Source organism: Mastigoproctus giganteus, chromosome 2 (assembly GCF_048544385.1).
Source record: "Mastigoproctus giganteus isolate SK-2022 chromosome 2, ASM4854438v1, whole genome shotgun sequence".
Lineage (NCBI taxonomy): Eukaryota > Metazoa > Arthropoda > Arachnida > Uropygi > Thelyphonidae > Mastigoproctus > Mastigoproctus giganteus.
This window is the reverse complement of record NC_143576.1, coordinates 213,231,816-213,252,646: the sequence shown is the minus strand read 5'-3', so window position 1 is coordinate 213,252,646 and position 20,831 is coordinate 213,231,816. Positions and strand designations below refer to the sequence as shown.

Genomic DNA, 20,831 nt, shown 5'->3' with positions numbered 1-20,831 from the left:
CTCACGAATAGACTAAAGCCCTTGCACCACACTGAACAAATATTTTATCGTGAAAACTGCGTTCGTATATTTTCACTTGAACCCATTTGAAAGAAAGGCCCTATATAGAAATGCTTTATGCAGCTTATTCAGCACAAATATATACCCACTCAGTTTTAGAAATTTGGGTAATACTAGTGAACTTTTGCCACAAAAGGAATCATTGAGGTTCTTTAGCTTCTGACAGGTGTTTCCACGGTACGATTAGACAGGTGCTGGGTAACAATGATAACATTTCCCTTACTTATGGTTGTACCACAAAAATCAAACACACACAAAGGTGTTTCTAAGAACAACTATAAAAAATAAAATAAACCGGATTGGTTTCAATTATTCGGGAAAAGCATAAATTTCGATCGGACTATTAGTCTATACCTCGTTTCTCTCTAGAAATTCAGCATCTTGCCAGTATAATGATGGTTAAGTTCTATGTGGCCCTGATGGTACTGGGTATTGTTGTTCTGAGTGGTAAGTCAAATTCCAAGTTTTTATGGTGAAAATTATGTTCACTTTTATGAAGGGCTGATTACAGTTATTTGTGTGGTACAAATCTAAAACTACGTAGCAGAATACACTACAATCTCTTGATAAGTTTATTAATTTATTTATTTACTTTCTAGATGTTTCGAATGCGATAAAGCACTTAGAATATTTATAGATTAATTGATTGAGACTAGCCATTCTGAGATTGGATCCCAACAGACACATAAGGTTTTTGCAGACATATGAATATGGTATTAATCTTCCTAATTACACTAGCCAACAAAAAATATTTCGTAGTACCCCCCCCCCCCGCAATGAAAATATGTGATTCTGGAAGAAATAAACGCGCTAATTCCCAAAATCATCATAAAAAGTCTCTATCATGTCCACATCAAAAGATGTACCAACGTTTAATGTCAAAATAAAGGTATATATACGTATAATTCAAGTAGAAAAAAATATTATACATTCTACCATATGTTTGGAGGATAGATTTTCAACCCTGAGAACATGTCACGATCAGTTAATATTTGGAAAACCTTGGCACAGCCTACAAAAATCCTCACCGAAAATGCTAAGTGTGCTCTCTTCAAATTATAAATTGTTGCATCGGAATTTTAAATTAAGAACCATAGGTAGAAGTCTGATTATGTTTATCGCAAGAAAATCGAGGCCAGAATCGATTGCTAAATTAAGAGAATGAGCCCATATCTCTTAAAATCAGTATGTCATGCATTACTGGCTGGATTATGCAAAATCGGCATATTTTTGTATAATTCCCTCTATATTTAATAACTGCGACGTGATGTGAAATTATGATGGTGATTTTCGAAATCTATGCATAAAAATTGGTTAAAAAATTGCATTCAAGTTCTTGGAGGTAAAAATCATGTTGGCTAGGTTATCTATTGGTGCTGTTCGTCATGAGACAATGAAGTTAGGTTTACAATTCATTTAGTGTGTCTTGAATAGACAATTAGTGAACAAGGAATTATTAAAGTGCTCTACCCAACCAAAACACTTTTCGAAAGAAATGAGCGGTGCGAATTAGATGTATAAAAAGTCGCAGCAGGTTTAAATGATCGGGCAATAGCAGAGATATCACGAATGAAAATAATGAGTAATGATACGATGATTATAAACTTTCAGAATTAGTTGTTGGGTGACATTTCAGCAATTTGCTATTGCCACATGTGTAGCAATGAAAAACACGAGAGAGAGAGAGAGAGAGAGAGAGAGAGAGAGAGAGAGAGAGAGAGAGAGAGAGAGTACTAAACAAACTAAGGCTATGTGGTGTCAGTGTACTACAGTATCTGTAATTGCGTGTATGCTTCTGTTGGTTTGCTGGATGAAAAATCCATTTACGATAAAAATAAGTCGTGAAAAAAATGTCCATAAAAATTCCTCAAGTCATTGATGGGATTCGAACTCACTCATGCCTTTTCCACTCAGCATGTTTGAGGACAGTGATTATAACCGCTATATTGCCAGAGAACATCAATTCGTTGCGAAGGTAAAGTTTACTCTGCAGTGAACTTTAAGTCCATTGTGTGCCGACCGGGCTAGCCGGGTGGGTAAGGTGCCTTCCTGACAACCCAAAGGTCGCGGGTTCGAATCCCGCCTCGGGCTTGGATCAGAGTACTTCAAAAACCTTGGGAGGTGCATTATGGCCACAGAAGCCAATGCGCCAACAACTAACTCAAACAAACAAACAACAAGTCCAGTGTATTAACTAAAAAGTCAGAGAGTGGTTATCAATGGGCACTGCTCTTCTTGGACTAATGTTATAAGTGCCTCAGGATTCAGTTCTGAGTCCATTGTTGTTTTCACTATATTGATGAAGGCATCAGGTCTAAGCTTGCAGATGACACAAAGGTTGCCAGGGTGGTGAATAATGATACGATGTAAAAAAGAAAAATTTAGTAATCAGGGTACGCTACTATAACAAGATCAGGAACAAATTCCCATCTGATCTTGTAGAGGTGAGTAGTCTGAATAACTACAAGGAAGAACTAGATAAACTGTTAGAAGGGATGGACAGGTAATATGGGGATGTCATCTGTCCATCTCTTCTTGACCAACCAGAAAATTCCGTATAACATGTTTCCATTGAATATACTGTAATACATATCCTATATCGTTTTCAAATAGACTCAAATTCTTTTCTGGAAATGTTTAAAGAGCTGATATTTTAGAACAAACAACCGAATGCAACAAAAATAACTTCTCTGCTTCTCACGATTTTCTATTTCAGTTGGACAATGAACAATCCATTAGCTGACCATTCTATCACAAATTTCGCTTATATAAGAAAATTATAAACAAATTCTTGTACCTTTGTTAAATGTGATATATATACCACACAGCAATGCTATAATAAACTTATTTGCCTGTCGAATTTTATGTACATAACAGTGTACAAAAACTGTCATTTAAATTAGGCTTTCCTCTTTAGTGCTAATGCTAATACCTTGATGCGTTATGCTGTTTAAAGGGAGTTGATTTGATTTAGGTTTTTATGGCGCAAAGTTCAAAGGGAGCATTATGTATCTTTTGTTGCTTGTACATAGCAGCATGTCATATGTAGATAACAGTATTTGAGTTTAAATAAATAATAATGATGATGCTTCCGTTAGATGGTGTTTTGATCGGTATCATCAAGGGTATTAGCATCAGCAAATATTCTTGCACCCCGTCTATTGAAGTGTGTCCCACCTGCATTCCCTCTGTGTCGTGTCTGGGAAGAATTACAGTTGAAATTTAACTCTAACTCAAGACTCTTTCTCATAGTTACCATTTACTCATTCATACAAATGCTCAGATCGTCTGTTCTTTAAATCATTAGTATCAACGTACCATCTTTATCATTAGTATCAATAATACCATCTTTTGTGTGCTCGTGGTAGCAGAGTGGTTATAATCACCGTCTTCCCACATCAGGTGGAAAAGGCGCGACTTCGAATACCCTTAATGACGTAAGGAAATTTCGTGAACTTTTTTTCACTTCATAGAAGAGTTAGCCGGTTCACGCGAGGAGAGGAAGGTTTATCCCCGTAATCTTAAAGTTGTTATTTCTCCTCATCTATTGGTCCTGGGGACCCCATTATTAGTAAATGAGGATCTTGAGAAAATACTTATTTTCAAGAATTTTTCTGGCTCTCTCAGGCTATCAGGGACCGAGACGTAGAAACTGCTTTCTAAAGATTTCAAAACTTCGCTTCCACTTTTCATCAAGCTGGAAAAGTGTGAATACATAGTAATCATAGGCATATTGACTTAACTTTGTCTTTAAGGTACTAGTGAGTATCTTATTAATAAGACTGAGAAAACAATAAGAGCATAGAGGACAGTGTTTTATGATATTTAACCTACACTTATCTGACATGGACCATGACCAAGTTAGGACACTGACACAAGATTTTGACATTGAGAATTCTTCTGGCTCAGAGTCCACGGACTCATATAAGAAAAAAGAAGGGGTGCAGGAGGAAGAACTCCCCTGCACCCCTTCTCCCAAAGCTCCTAAATTTACTCAAGTCCGAGGAGATAAAACCTTTTTGTAGAGGAGGATCCCTCTGTTTCGTTGGCTTCTGAGGCTTGGTCCGAGCCTCCGATAGTTATTGCCGAAAGTAACTCAGTTCAAACGGAATCATCTGAAGATTTTTCTCTAACAGAAGGATTGGATCTGGGTGAGTCTTTGAACGCTTCTATTGTATATGCTACAGTTACCAAAATACGGAAGACTCTGGGGGAGATTTTGCAAAAGATTCTAGCAAGATAACTAAGTCTGCCTTTAACCGCATCTATAGTCTATGGGCGGATCTGGAGGCAGTTACTACTGCAATCTTAATTGATAATGAACGACTTCCTAAAGTCGTTCATTATCAATAACCTAAAAGTCTCCCTACCCAAGATAGAAGTAGACCAAGTATTTTGCCACGCTCTACAACATTCATTTCTCATTATTCTTTTAATATCTACATTTTCTTGTAAGCCAGTATTATAAGTAAAACCATTCACAACCGCAAGAACATTTTTTCTTCTACAATATAAAAGATAGTGAAACATTACCTCATATTGGATTGGCAATCGATGACTGAGGACCTGGAGAGCAGCTGTAGAGACAGTACGTCAAGCTCTACTTAGAGCGAGAAGAAAAAATCTTTGTGCTTGAGTGAGGTATTTTTGAACATGGAAATTACCAATTCTATATCTCCAGACCCCAGCCGCATAATACATAATTGGTATAAATATACAAGGGTAATATAATTTAATAGAAGAGTTCTTTACACCAAAATTACTCTACGTAATTTTGGTAATTTCAATAATGGTAATAACTCTTGGTAATTTCAATAATTTTATAGGTTATAACTTTTATTTTCTGAAGTACATATTTTGCATGACAATTAAAATTAAGACGGTCATCCAAATAAATTCCTATGTATTTATCTGCCTAGTACTCCTAATCATTTCTCCATTTCTCCATACAACTCGGCAAGTCTGTCAATCTCATCTCTGGGCCTGTTAGCTCTCTTTGCTCTCTGAAAATTACGACAAGCATTTTGTAAGTTTCTTCTAAGAATAGTGAGATTTAGGGTCCACCATGGAACACAGTTCATTTTTCCTTTTTTTCTTTTTTAGAGTGGTCTCACACATCATGTTTAGAATCTCTTGGACCCTGGTAACCTGCGTATCGGCAGGAAGCGAGCCAAGTTGGACGATTATTTCTTCAGAAATAAGCTCTCTAACTTTTACACCAAAGCTATTCCAATCAACATGTTTTGTTTTAAACCGCAGGAAGTCAAAACAGCACCTGATAGCCCTAGGATTGTTGTTATGACTAATCGTAAAGGTGATGACATTGTGGTCACGCGAGCACCACGTTGTATGGCTAAGCCAGCTGGAAATGCCATTACCAAGAGCAGAGTTTGAAAGGGTAATGCTATTATAGGATTGACCACGAGACACAATGATAGTTGGCAGATGTCCTGGGGTATTCCACAGAGTGAGATTATTGGATTGGATAAGCTCTTCCAAGAGTCCCCCTTAGAATGTGTAGTAGGGCCATTCCACAGCCGAGAGTGGGCATTAGCATCCACCATAAAAATGGCGGGAAAACCAGACAAACTGATCAGAACGTCTTCCATATAATTTAGAAATGGCTCAATGTCCTGTCCGGCCTAACTGCATTGAGCATACAATGAAACCACATATTTTTTTCCGAAACAGCCTTCCACGCATGCACATGCGGCATGAGTGCAACAAAGACTCGAAATTTTTGTTACAATAATGAGGGTGTCAGCCACCACCAGGGCAGCCCACACCCTGGTAGTCGCATTCCCCCGATCACCGACTGTAACAGAGTTTGAGGAAATAATTCGATAGCTGAGAGGGCCCCTGACCATTATATTCCTTATAGGAATATAACTCTAAAAGTTGAAGTTTGTGTTAGACCATTATCTTAGAAAGGTCGCTTAGAACCGATAAAGGTCGTTGAAAATTTAACTGTAAAGTATGAAAACACGACACTTCAGAGTTAGGTAAAGTCGGTCCGAATTTTTTTAGCTCTTGGGGCTTTCACAAATTCAGGACACTTAACCTCCTTGAAGGAATAGGCCGCATTCCTCTCTTAAGTCGACACTTTGGGGAAACAACAGGTTCCTCCATTTTAGGACAATCTTGAATTTGGTGACCCAGGTCACTGCAATGTCCGCAGGTAAACTCGGACTGGTGGCAGTTTTTAGCCTAGTGTCCATAGCTAAGACATTTGAAACAGCGTGATGCTGTGTAAAATCCTTCGTACCATGGACGGGGCCATCCGATAAAAACCCTGCAATTTGATGCTTTGTTTGGAATCTCGTGGATCTAATGTTGATTGTTTTTGTTCCGGATCTGATTTTAAAAGAACCTTAACAGACTCGAAATCTTCCTGGAAATCCCATGATCACAAAGTTTTTATTGAATAAGTCCTCCAGAAAATCAAGGTCATTGACATCTTTATGTATGTCATAAATTATGATTGTTGGGCTTAATTTTTTAGGGGAATCCACAAAACATTTTAGCTCCTTGAACTTGGGGCATGATTTAAGTTTATTAAGACCCTTACCGTTATCGGTTTCAATTAAAATTACCTTATCTCTTATTTTTCTCATTGATTTAATCCTTAATTTTTTAAATTCAGGTTTAAGGTTTTTAGAAATTTGAGCTTTAACTTCCTCGCTAGTTTTAAAATTACTATCTGCATTTGCTTTAACTCTAAGATTGTTTGCCAGCGTCAAGCCATACCCACATAGGTGGGAACCGAAACGGTTGGCAAGACATTTTGTTGTTTCCTCTCAACATTAAGATCATTTGATTTTGTTCTCAACTTTTCGTTCTCTATAGTTAGATCTATTACTAACCTTTCCATATTGTTACAATTTTTGGACAACTCAATTACCATAAGCGATGTCAAAGTGTATTCTTCTATAAAAGCATCTAGCATATTTGCTTTTAATCGAAAGAGATAGTCAAGAATAGCTGCACTTCCAGTTTGTTCAGAGTCTTGGGAGTCATTATAAGTATGAGTAGAGTTTAAAGATCCTTGAATAGGGGAAAATTTGCCTTCCAGGTTTTTCTCCAACATAACTAGGGGTTTGATGAAACTCGTGTCCGGAACTTCAGAAAAGTTCAGTTTACTAGACAACTCGGCAATTGGAGCACTATAGTTCGACATTTTGAACCACAAAATATGTGTGGGGGAGGATCGTCAAAGCTTCCCAGGGACACTGGCCGCCTTTTCCATTAGGCACTTCACACACTGTGCTAAGGCCATGTGACTAACGCTGTATGATGCACCACCCTGCGGCGGGGTTCTTTAATGAGGTTTGCTTTAAGAGACTCCCCCGCGGGGGGGAGAATCACTCCTCTCTGACCTTGATTGGGGGTATGTAACCGAAGGGCTGTAATTCAGAAGGCAGAAATCCAAACTGTTGAAAATGGCGATCCTCCACAACAGAACGTGCCTGGTTTAGATAACACTTATATACAATTTGGATGCGCTAGAATGAGCAGATCTGATAGATTCTCACCTCGGGAGATGACAAAGACATTGTGCAGTTTGCTGCCGAAACATCATTAGGCGATCTGAACCGGGTACCCTCACTTGGTTCACTTTCTTTCCCTTCCCTTGGCAGGGAATGGTTACTCTGTAGCCCCCCCCTGCCATCCCTATCTTCACCTGGTGAGGCATGGGCCTGCCCCGCCGACTTTTGGGGTTATCTTCACTATTGACCCCATATTTCTGCCTTTCAACCCCCAGTCTTCAGTCTCCCTTCCCTCTCTAGCTATCTTGCGACTAGCGTTTGACCCTTGCCAAAACTACACAAGCCTCACACTAAAATTAAAAAAAAAAAAAAAAAGAACTCTAACCCGTATAACTTATATCTCGGTCTGACCCAATTTCTAGCGTTTCTCCCCCCCCTCCATTTTTTTTTTATTTATTTATTTTTATTTTATTTTATTTTTTTTTAGGTCCTAGCCACTGAAATCTCAGGAAATTAGGTGGCAGGACCTGCCAGAGTAAATAGTAAATTTCTAAAATACTGGTGTACCTGGTCTGCCTCCACGAGGTATAGTGTGGGCAACGGTGGGCCTCATTTGAGACCCAACGGCTAAAAGACCAGATGAACAACGGTACAAAACATTAAACGCCACAATATCCACACACTTTTAAACCTCTTGCCTCTACAGTGTTCTGTATAACACCACAATATATTACGCGGAGATGGGGGAAACCCCTGGTGCCGTTAGACCCTAAACACACTATACACTATACCTCGGGAGATGGGATGTCTCCATCAAAGGTCGGATAACAAATAAATTCTTTCCAAATATAGATAAATTCCAACCTAAAATACCAACCTGGTACGCACCTGGTCTGTTTGTGACGTACCTACTCACAGGACATGGTGCCTTAAATGCCAAACTAACAACTCTGGGAATAATTGAAAATCCAAATTGCACTTGTGGCGTTCCAGAAACTTGGTCGCACCTAATGTATGACTGCCACCAATACGACGACATCCGCTGCCAGCTGGTGACAAGACTACAACATTCACCCAAGGACCAGGAGCAATTCATTCATTCGAATTTGCACAGAAACTGTTTAACAGACGCCGAGCCACACTAGCCCAACAAGCAAATAACAACACAACCGGAAACTAAATGGGACAAGCTACTATTCCCACAGTAAATTCCATACCTCCAACGAGAATAAAAGGACATGGTCTACAACTCTGCGACTGACTGAACCCTGAATCTGCAAAAGGGTCACACGGACCTGAACCATGCAGCTTCGCTGCCATCAAGACTCGTTGGGGACTAGAATCGAGCACCTGACTCGATTCTTTTCCAACCCTACTACGGCGGGGTGGAGACTCCTTGTTTCCCCTCGCCGAACCCCCCCTCCCCTTTCCTCTCTGGTGAGGCATGGGCATGCCTCACTGACCAACTGGGGGCATCTCCTCTATCGCTCCCATATTTCTATCTTTACCCCCAGTCTTCTGTCTCCCCTCCTACTCTATCTATATACAATGCGAACGCCACACACACTAAATTTAGCAACACTCAAAATAATCTTCGCCCAGTCTCGGCCTATCCATCTACGTGATATCAAACCCCTCAGCGATGTGTATAGGCATACAACGCATGGTGTATGCAGACAAGTGAAATGAGTTGTTTACATGTGTATATACACATACATATTATGATTTTTTTTTTTTTTTATATAGGTAGTAGCCGCCGAAATCTCAGGAAACTAAGCGGCAGGACCTGCCAGAGTAACTAAGTCTACTGGGTTCCTGGTCTGCCTCCACGGGCGAAGGTGGGGCAACGTTTGGCTCCAGCAGGGGTCCAGCGGCTAAATGACCAGATGAACAACGGTACATGACATCTCTGGCATTCCCAGCAAACTGGTACACCCACAATGAAAGCAACGCGGATATGGGGGGAACCCCTGGTGCCGCATGACATCAATATACCTTACACCTTACCTCGGGAGATTTAGAACCATTCGGTCGTTGCACTGTTGCGTGTGAGAACATTCAAACATTCACTTAACAACACCGAACCCCACAGGGTCCGGTGTTGTTAAGTGAATCTTAGGAACTCCTCTGACCATTTGGTCGTCCTGGAGTATAAACAGAAAATTTATTTTTATTTATACTACGCAGTGATGGGGAAAACCCCTGGTGCTGTTAGACCCTAAACACTAAAATAATAACAACATAATAGTACGTTTAGTTTTTATATAAATGTATTTTATATTGCACGAATTTTCTCCCTGGATTTGAAGTGATTAAAAATGTAACCCCATTCAGTAATACCCAGAGGTGTGCGACTCTTGTAAGCGATGATGACGGTTCTCCACATCGTGACTCACTGCTAACAAAACAGCACAGGCAAGTGCAGATGATTTAACCCTCTGCACCGGCTGTCCAGATGTATAATCAATGGTATATTCGAGCCGGAACGCATCGGATCGACGTTCCGGTACATTTTTCTAAATGTCATAATAGAAAATCATTAAATTTATACACCTAATATTATGAAACAATGGCATAAACAAAGGGGAAGGAGAAATAATATCTATTTTATCCATTGCTACTAAAAATATATATGTTAATAGTAATCTTTAAAATTAATAGATTTCTTTAAAAATTTATTTAAAAACAAAAATATAAATTTCGCAATGAAACTTTAACGTTTCTTACTAAAGTACAATGTGTTAGATAAAGAGATCCAACGAATGAGATAAACTGTGATGCGTGCGAACGCTGCATTTCGATTCGTCATGAGCTGAACACTAGAACTGGTTGTTCTATGAACCGTGAGTCCGAAGTCTGATTCAGTTACTGTACAGTCGATGTGACGTTATCATATAGTCTTCTGGAGAACGAGCGTACCGGTACAATGTTTTTTATCAATACCCCTCTGGGTATAACCATTCCTTAATATGCTTCCAGAGAAGAATGCGACACCATATAAAAACGCTGTACAACCAATCAATGGACTTAATTGGCTAAAAGATCTGATGCCTCCAGAACTGTTGACAGTACCATTCTGCAGGTAAGGCAGCACAAGCCACATGAGCAATGATTTTCCCATTGACTACTTAGCAACGACGCGAGGAACTTTATTGGGCTTTTTTCACTAAGTCGGTCTCAGGCGTAGATAGCAAGGTTTTTTTCCCCCATAAACTGGGATTTTTTCGTCCAGCAAAACAGGCAAATCGATCAGAGAACACAAGCAATTTACAGTTATAATACATATATGGATTATTATACATATATATAATACTTACATATACATATGTATATGTAAGAGGTTACGGGTGGCCCTAATATAATAATTTGAATTTGACTACTTAGCTTCTGTTACTGTGTATTTCACGTCTCCAAACCAACAGGGGCGTTCATGGGTATGTGGCGCCCAGATGCCGATTAAGCAATTTACAGTTATAATACATATATGGATTATTATACATATATATAATACTTACATATACATATGTATATGTAAGAGGTTACGGGTGGCCCTAATATAATAATTTGAATTTGACTACTTAGCTTCTGTTACTGTGTATTTCACGTCTCCAAACCAACAGGGGCGTTCATGGGTATGTGGCGCCCAGATGCCGATTAAGCAATTTACAGTTATAATACATATATGGATTATTATACATATATATAATACTTACATATACATATGTATATGTAAGAGGTTACGGGTGGCCCTAATATAATAATTTGAATTTGACTACTTAGCTTCTGTTACTGTGTATTTCACGTCTCCAAACCAACAGGGGCGTTCATGGGTATGTGGCGCCCAGATGCCGATTAAAAATTGGCGCCCCCCCCCCCTTTAAAATTTTCTTTGTACTTGTCCCCTTGAACGTTGGCGCTCGGGTACAGTGCACCCCTTCACCCTCGGGACGCCCCCCTTGCAAACTAGTGTCATACACCATTATGCTTTCACGAGACACGCGATTCAGCTTGTCTTGTACACAATATTATTATTATTATTATTATTATTATTAGCCATATGGTGCTAGGAAGCGTGAGGCTTTTGCTGCACCAGCCAAAAAAATATTTCTGAGTTACTTTGAGTGAGATAGAGAGAGAGAAGTAGAAGAGTCACCAAGAAATAAAAGAATGATGATATCCAGCTCAGGACCCTGGGTGTGCCAAGCCCATACTCACCGGATGTGAACCCCTGTTCAAACACCTGTAATGAGCACTAAGCACAAAGATAACTGATTATATGGGTCAAATGTTATTGTGCTTTAAATCCTTTGCGCACAACATTCATGCAAATTTTTAAACAGTCCTCTGACTTCTAGGTGGAATAATTTCAATTCTAATTATTATATTTGAAATTACTCCACTGAAATGACTTAATATACTAATCTCATACAATAATGTAATTAATAATATTTTAAATATCAATAATAATATCGTTAATACTGTATTATATACAATAATTAGTATATCATTAACTTAATATGGATAAATGCGCAAAAAAAAAAAAAAAAAAAAAAAACCAATAACGAGAATACGTTTTCTTTGGCCAGAATGCAATAAATCTCATCAACATGATTTTAAAAATGCTGAAGAGGAGGAAATCCACAATGTAAGTAGACTTTATTATTTAGTGTTATTTCTAGAATTGGTTAAAGGATAGAAAGAAAATTTAATGTGAACTTAATTTACGTGATTAATTCATAAATCTGAACACTTCACAATTGAGATCATGTTCAGTAATCATATATCAAATTAATTTTATTACATCGTGCAGTGTAAAGAAGATTTTGAAGATAATTTGAAAACTGCTGATAATGATGTAAGTATTCTGTTAATTAGAAAAAAAAAAAAAATATATATATATATCTTTTTTTTTAATTTAATTTTGTTTATTTGTTATTTTAGAACTTGGGCAGTGCAGTAAACTCATGAAAAGAGCAAACGAAGTTTGCCATAGGGCATCATTACTACACTTTATTAAATTGTCAAAGGAAGAAACCACATCTCCCACAATTCCTTATAATCAGTTTACTATCTTACAGTATATCATGTTAAATAAATATGTTTTCCATACTATTTTTTTTTTTTCATTTTCAAGGATCATTGTTATGTATATGTATATATTTTTTTTTAAACCTATAGTACTAAGTACCGTGCATGGGCTGATTTATTTATTTATCGTATGGCAATTCTTACATCTCACAACAACCACTGCATCAATCAAGAAGAAATTATAATATCTCACATCTCAAACCACACGAGTCTACTCAATTTTGTTTAAGTTCACAATTAGTCATATTTATAGTATTAAAAGAATTATTAAAAAATTAACAACTGTATAACATTTGTACAAAATTTATGTGTAATATATATGGACTATTATAGTCGTATGTCCAAGTTATTAATATATTGACATGGGCGTTAATTCCAGGAAGTCTCTCGGATCCCCTTGGTAAGCCCTAAGGGGGCAGTCCTGTATAATGTGTTCAATGGTCTGCCTTCCGTCACCGCAATCACATCCCGGGGTGTCAATCCGTTTCCACTTATACAATGCATCTGCACATCTTCCATGTTTAGTCCTAATTCGATTCACTTTTGACCATATTCTTCTATGGAGATCAAATCCATCAGGTTTCTTGGTTATGCATGTTAAGGCTGCTATATCTAGTGATCGGTAGGAGTTCCATTTCCGTTTCCATTCAGTAATGAGGTCAAAATTTGCACTTATCAATTTCAATGCTGTTCTGACTAAAGGTTTCCTAGAAGGTCTTTCCATTATGGTATCAGCAAAATCATTGCTGATTGGTAAACGTGGGATCTCTATTATCCTTTTATATTCTCGGAGAAGAGCTGCAGATCTACGTAGATGTGGAGGAAGTATGTGGCTTAGAATTGGTAGCCAAAAAGTCGGGGTCGATCTTATTGCCCCAGTAATCAACCGCATAGTACAGTTTAATTGAGTGTCGATTAATTTGACATGTGAACTATTTATCCAAACAGGGCTGCAGTATTCTGCAGCAGAGAACACTAAGCCTATTGCGGTACAGCGGAGTGTCTCTGCCCCGATCCCCATGTCGAACCACATAATTTCTGAAGAATGTTATTCCGAGTTCTTATCTTTGCTGCAGTTTTTTCCAAATGCTGTTTATGTGACACAGTAACACTCAAATATTTAGGGTATTTACTATTTTTTAGGAGTACTCCGTCGAACACTCGGATATTTGTTGTTGCCATTTTATTACATAGGTGAAAACATGTCACCTCAATCTTGTTTTTATTAGGTTGGAGTCTCCATTTTCGAAAGTACTCACTTAATATTTTCAGGTCGTCTGTGAGTATTTGTTCTGTTTGATTTATCTTGTTATATCTCGTATTCAGGGCCCAGTCATCAGCATATCCAAATTTTCTTGCCATTGTTATAGGCATATCTGCAATATATAAGCTAAACAATAGAGGGGGCCAGTACTGAGCCCTAAGGCAAACCATTATTCAGCTTCCTCCATTTGCTCATTAAACTTACTCTAAACAGCCTATCAGTCAGCATATTGTTGATTAACTCAGCAACAGTGTATAAACAAGAACAAATACAAGAGGAAAAGAGTGGTAGAAAAAACTGAACCTTTGGGAAACACCAGCATTAGTGGGGAAGTTAGAAGACAGAGATCCGTCTACCATGACCCTCAGTGAGTGGTCAAAGAGAAAACTGGATATCCAGTTATAAAGAACAGCTAGCAAACCACAGGATGGAAGGCTTATTTAGAAGACCTTTATGCCAAACAGGATCAAAAGCCTTTGAAATATAAAGAGCAATGGCTTGAGTTTCACCAAATTTTTCCATTAAATTTGTCAATAGATGGGTAATATAAGCCCGAATATAACCAGTGGAACGACGCTAACGAAATCCATACTGGTCATCGTTGATCAGATAAATGATTTCTAGATAGTTTAAAAGTTGGCGGTTAATTGATTTCCCCATTACTTTGGAAAAAGTAGAATTGCAATTGGACGGAATGGATTTGTCACCCTTTTTTGGAATTGACTGGATATGAGCAAATTTCTAAGCAGAAGGAAAACACCTTTGGAATAAGAAAGTGAAAAAAAGACGAAACTAAACAGGAGTAAGTTCAGGGATACAGGTTTTGAGAACAAGTGGAGAATATCATGTGGACCTGGAGCTTTCTTAGCATCGGATTCATCAAAATCCTTCTGACATCCTTTTGACAGAAGACAACAGGAGTCATTGAATGGAGTGTAATGAGAATGGTTTGAAGTGATTTACCAAGATCATCAATACATGAGTTGGAACAAAGATAGGTTGCTAGTAGGTCAGCTTTATCTTTGACTGATTTGGCAACAGAACCATCTGGTCTTATCAGAGGTGGAAACAGAGATGGGCAAATATTGCGACCAATAGCTTTGGCAAGAGACCAGAATGCTCAGGACAAGAAGCAAGTTTTGTACTCTTAACCTGTTCGAAATATAGTTTGGACTGAATAATGCACATGGCAATTTTTTTTTTTTTTTTTTTTTTGCATTTTATTCTGATCCAAGCCCGAGGTGGGATTCAAAGCCGGACCTTTGGGTTGACAGGCAGGAAATTTACCCACCTGGCTAGCCCAATCGGCTACAATTTCAGAGAATATAGTCTTAGTGTTTCGCATTGCATTAAAAATATTATGTTGAAAGGGGGTTGCGATGAAAAATATTACGTTGCAAGGGGTTTGCGAATCAAAAAAGGTTGGAAACCGCTCGTCTATAGTACTCTATATATATTAAAAAAAAGTTTTCCTCCTAGTGGTATTTATTTGAACCAATGGGAGAAGAGGACGGGGAAATTACGCCAATACAAATGGGCAGGTCCTGTGGTACTGGATTCCATGACTAAAAGAAAATACAGTATATAACCATTCACAAATTTTAATGACTGAAAATCTAGCTTTCAGGGTAAATGAACCCTTTCTTCAGCATTAAAACGTACGAACAGAATACAGTAATAGTAATAGTGGCATGTAATGCAGGAAAGCAAGTGTATGAGCTTATGTAACATCAGCCAAAAAAAAAAAAAAATTCACACAACCATTCCCTCTAAATGTTTGTCCAATTCCTCCTTGAATTTATTTAGGCTATCAACTTCCACAACGACAGATGGAAGATTGTTCCAGCAATTAACCACCCGCTGGCTAAAGGCAAATTTCCGCACATCTATTCTACAACTGCCTTTCCTCAATTTGAAACTGTGTCCCTTCAGGTTCTTAGTCTGAGCAAGAGGAAGAATCCCATCAGAATTCAGTGTGCTCAACCCATTTAAGGCGTTTTACACCTCAATCAGATTACCTCGCAGGTTCCTACTCTCCAGGCACTGCAATTTGAAGAATTTAAGCCTTTCTTGTTAAGAGCTTTCTTATTAAGCCTTTCTTGTTCCCCTTTGTTCCCCCTCACCAATCTTGTTGCCCTTCTTTGCTGTACTCGTTCTAGCAACGTACAGAAGTACTCGTTCTAGCAACTCTACATCCTTCCTAAAATGAGGTCTCCAGACCTGTACGCAGTATAAAAGGCGTGGCCTGACCATTGCCTTACACAAAGGGATAATCACCTCCTTTTCCTTGCTAGCAAAATTCCTGAATATCATTGACAAAATCCCATGACCAACTCTTGGAGCCTGTCTGCATTGCTCAGAAAACTTCATATCTGACTGCACAATTACTCCCAGGCTTTTTTTCATTTTCTACCACACTAAGTTTAGTACCACACAGTTGATACGTTCTTGGGTGACTTCTACACATACGTAGTACTTTGCATTTGTTAAACTTCAGTTGCCACTTCTCAGCCCATCTGCCGAAAATTTTTAGATCCTGTTGCAGCAACACCCTGCCATTACTGTCATTAACAACCATGACCAACCTTTGTATCATCTACACACTTCGACACTAAGACTGATATACCTTCATCACTATCATTGATAAATATACAAAGCAACAGTGGGCCCAACACAGAACCCTGTGAAACTCCACTAATAACATTAGTCCATAAAGAGCAGCGCCAATTGATTACCACCCTCTGTCCTGTCCTGTCCCAACCAACCAATCTTTTATCCATTGTAGCAACTTACCGTTAATACTATTCTGCTCCACTTTGTACAGTAGTCTTCCATGTGCAACAGTGTCAAAAGCATTTCTGAAATCCAAGTATATGATATCAAAATTATTTTTGGCATCTAGTTCCTTTCTAACCACATCATAGTATCCAATCAAATATGTCAGACAATACTTTCACTTAACAAACCCATGATGTGTCTCAATTATTTCTGCAGTCATATCTAGATGATCCTGCAATGCATCTTTTACCAGTGACTCCATTATTTGATCCGGAACAGAAGTTAAACTAACTGATCTGTAATTATTTGTGTCATCCTTCGATCTGGCTTTGTGAATTGGGGAAACTTTCCACATATCTAGTCTGTGGAGAATTCCCCTGAGTCCAAGAATGCTCTCATAATTATGGCTAAGGGTTTGCTTAGTTCTTTTGCTGCCTCCTTTAATATAACTGGATATTTCCCATCCACCACAGGTGCCTTTCTTATTTTTAACTTCAACGAATTCTCCTCCTCTTTCCTCTCAGTTATTACAAAATCATTAAGCACCCATTATTTGTTCTCAAAACCTGTGCTCCTGAACTTACTCCTGTTCTTTTCCGCCTTTTTTCTCTTTCTTACTCCAAAGGTGTTTTTCCATCTGCTTGGAAATTTGATCATATTCAGCCAGTTCCTAAAAAGGTGACAAATCCCTCCCATCCAATTATCGTCCCATTCCAACTTCTACTCTTTCTAAAGTAATGGAGAAAACAAATAACCGTCAACTCTTAAACTACCTAGAAACCATCCATCTAATCAACGATCGCCAGTATGGACTCCGTCAGTGTCCATCCACTGGTGATATTCTGGCTTATGTTACCCATTTATGGACAAATTCAATGGAAAAGTTCTGTGAAACACAAGCAGTTGCTCTTGACATCTCAAAGGCTTTCGATCGTGTTTGGCATAAAGGTCTTCTAAATAAGCTCCCATCTAATGATTTGCCAACTGTATTTTGTAATTGGTTATCCAGTTTTCTCTCTGATCGCTCACTGAGGGTGATGGTAGGTGGCTCTCTGTCTTCTAACTTCTCCACTAATTCTGGTGTCCCCCAAGGTTCAGTTCTTTCCCCCGCTCTTTTCCTCTTGTATATTAATGACCTTCTTCAATTGACTGGGAATCCTATCCATAGTTTTGCCGATGATAGCACATTCATTCCACTTTCCATTTTGAGAAACCTTGCCCTGCTCAATCAGCTTCAACTTCTCGAATATCCGCTACCAATTCTTTAAATGCCGATCTCCAGTGGGGCAAAAACAACTTAGTTGATTTCAATCCTTCTAAAACTCAGTCTTGTCTTATATCTCGCAAAAATGATTCTTCTGCTCCTATGCTTATATTTGGTTACACTCCGATTTCTAGGCAAAATAATATATCTCTTTTGGGGATTACCCTGACTTCTAATCTCTCTTGGCACAAGCACATCATCAATATTTCTTCCTCCGCATCTTAAACACTTGATTTTCTGTTTCGCTCTCGGCGTGACTTTTCTTCCAAACAGCTGCTCACTCTGTATAAATCGCAAATCCGCCCTACCATGGAACATTGTTCTCACATCTGGTGTGGTGCTCCCAAAACCTCTCTCAGGCTTCTAGATTCCATTCAGAAGAGGGCAGTTAGGTTAATTAATGACTCCTCTCTAACAGAGTCTCTCCACTCACTGTCTCATAGACGTATTGTTTCTGCTGCATGCCTCTTCTACAGATACTTCCATGGGCACTGTTCTTCTGATTTGGCTTCTATAATTCCCGCTCGCTCTTTCAAAACAGTCCGAACACGTGCAGCCACCAGCCAACGTCCATTTACTATCCAACTTCAAACTCACAGAACTAACTTTTCATTTTCCTCTTTTATTCCTTCAACTGCCGTTTTCTGGAACAACCTTCCTTCATACGTATTTCCTGAAAATTAAAGTCTACAGAAGTTCAAATCTAATGTCAACAAATATCTTCTTTTGTCTTCACAACCTACAACCCAAGCACGGTACTAAGTACTATACGTTCTAATACCTCTCGTGTTTGGGGTTCTCATAAAAAAAAAAAAAAAAAAAAAACCCTGCTACAGTTTGATAACCTTCTGGCATTTTTCTTCCTTAATAACTCCTCATTTGTGAAGGTAAATGCAAAATACTCATTCAGTCTGTTTGCTATCTGAACAGAATCATCAGTATGGACATTGGAGATAAAAATTTAACAGACAAGAGTTATGTGTGCTCTGGTGCGTACATGGCAGCGTGATTGAGCATTTACATAAAAGATTGGCGTTCATTGTTGGTACACGAACGTGCGAAGGTTTGCTTCCAGCGTTTGTCGAACTTTAAGACAGTTGATTCCAAGATAGAGTGTAGTCTCGAGCCCTTGCAGTGATTCAAGGTTCTTGAACTGCATGACATGTTTAACGATTCTAGCCAAAGGCAGTGGCGGAAGTGCCGATATTGGTCGATCATTTTGTAACTGCGTTCAGAGTTAAGGTCATGGCGGGTCGCCCAGAAATGTTCCGCAGTTCCGGAGTGGTCAACGTCACGAATCGAACTGCCATACAGTGGAAGGCGGTCTTGAAGGCGTCTTGAGCTCTCTCCCCTTATAGCAACTGCCACAATCTTTGTAAGTGCAAGTTATGCGGTATACTACTCCGCTAACCAAAAGAGGGGCGACTGGAATTTTTACATTAGAAATCAGAGAATGTAAGCTCCTACCAGGTAGTTGTGCTCATTTTTTGCAGTATTCCCGGAGGAGTTTCGAAATCCGGTCCGACATGCCGGGACAGTAGGGAATATAGGCGATAGGCATATTGTCATGTGCGGACGACGGACTCGGGCGGGTCGAAAGCTCTTGCGTTTGTAGCAAACAGTTGTCTAATGTATGGGTTGGGTAACCACAATTAACCAGGTCAGGTTTTACTCTGGAGTTCTCGGTGCGCTTAGCTACCTCTAAGCTGGAATGGCTCCACGCTCGGGAGAATAGAGCGCAGACAGTGCAGTCTAGATGATAAGAGGCGTGGCCCGATATATAGTTAGTAAACTGCCCACACCACATTGGTTTACATTATACCGAGGTTTCCAGGCATGGAACCCCCACTGTACCAGAACATCTAAAAATGGAAGAGACCTGTTCACTTTTAATTCTAAAGTGAACTGAATGAATAGCGATATAGAATTGAGGTACTCTAGCAGTGCTGTCTCCGGACTACATTGGATGACGGTGAAAATGTCATCGATGTATCTGCACCAGATAGGTACAGGCGGGCTCAGGAATATCTGTTCTTCTAATTCCTCATAGTGATGTTGGAAATGACGGGGCTGACATGGTCACTCATAGCTGTACCGAGTACCTGCTTGTACAGGAAATCGCCGAACGTAGCTCAGAGGAAGCTGGGCGCACCGGAGTAAAAACTGACCTGGTTAATTGTAGTTACTCAACCCATACATTAAACAAGTGCTTGCTACAAGCGCAAGAGCTTACGACCCGCCAGAGTCCGTCATCCCCACATGACAATATGCCTACTGCCTATATTCCCTACTATCCGGGCACGTCGGACCGGATTTCGAAAATCTTTAGGGAATACGGCATAAAATGCATACAACTACCCGGTAGGAGCTTACATTCTCTGATTTCTAATGTGAAACCCCAGTCACCCCTCTTTTGCGTAGCGGAGTGGTATACCGCATAACTTGCAAAGATTATGGCAGTTACTATATAGGGTAGAGCTCGAGACTCCCTCAAGACCACCTTGCTGAGCATAACAGTTCGATTCGCTTTGGTGACACTGACCACTCCGCAATCGCGGAACATTTCTAGTCGACTCACCATGACCTTAACCCTAAACGCGATTACACAATGATCGACCGATCCCGGCACTTCCGCCACCGCCTTTGGCTAGAATCGTTAAATATATCATGCAATTCAAGAACCTTGAATTGCTGCAAGGGCATGAGCCTACACCCTATCTAGGAATCAACTGTCTTTAGCATTAGCATTAGTAGAGGCATTTGATGCAAGAAAGCAAGCTTATGCAGCATCAGCCAAAAAAAAAAAACCCACTTCCACTTCACCCCTCTGTTCGTTCAAAATACCTGTCCAGCTGAGCCTTAAACTTATTTAGGCTATCAACCTCCACCA

At 39.2% G+C, this 20,831-nt stretch overlaps 1 long non-coding RNA gene across 1 annotated transcript in view; it reads left to right on the top strand.

Annotated features, from left to right (window-relative positions):
* The first annotated feature begins 437 nt into the window (after positions 1-437).
* The window catches only part of LOC150090043 (uncharacterized), a 39,650-nt gene continuing 19,256 nt past the window's right edge, over positions 438-20,831 (top strand). The window contains exons 1-3 of the long non-coding RNA XR_016546693.1: positions 438-507; positions 12,134-12,192; positions 12,358-12,402. This is a non-coding gene — a long non-coding RNA (uncharacterized LOC150090043). The remainder of the gene's footprint in view (positions 508-12,133; positions 12,193-12,357; positions 12,403-20,831) is intronic.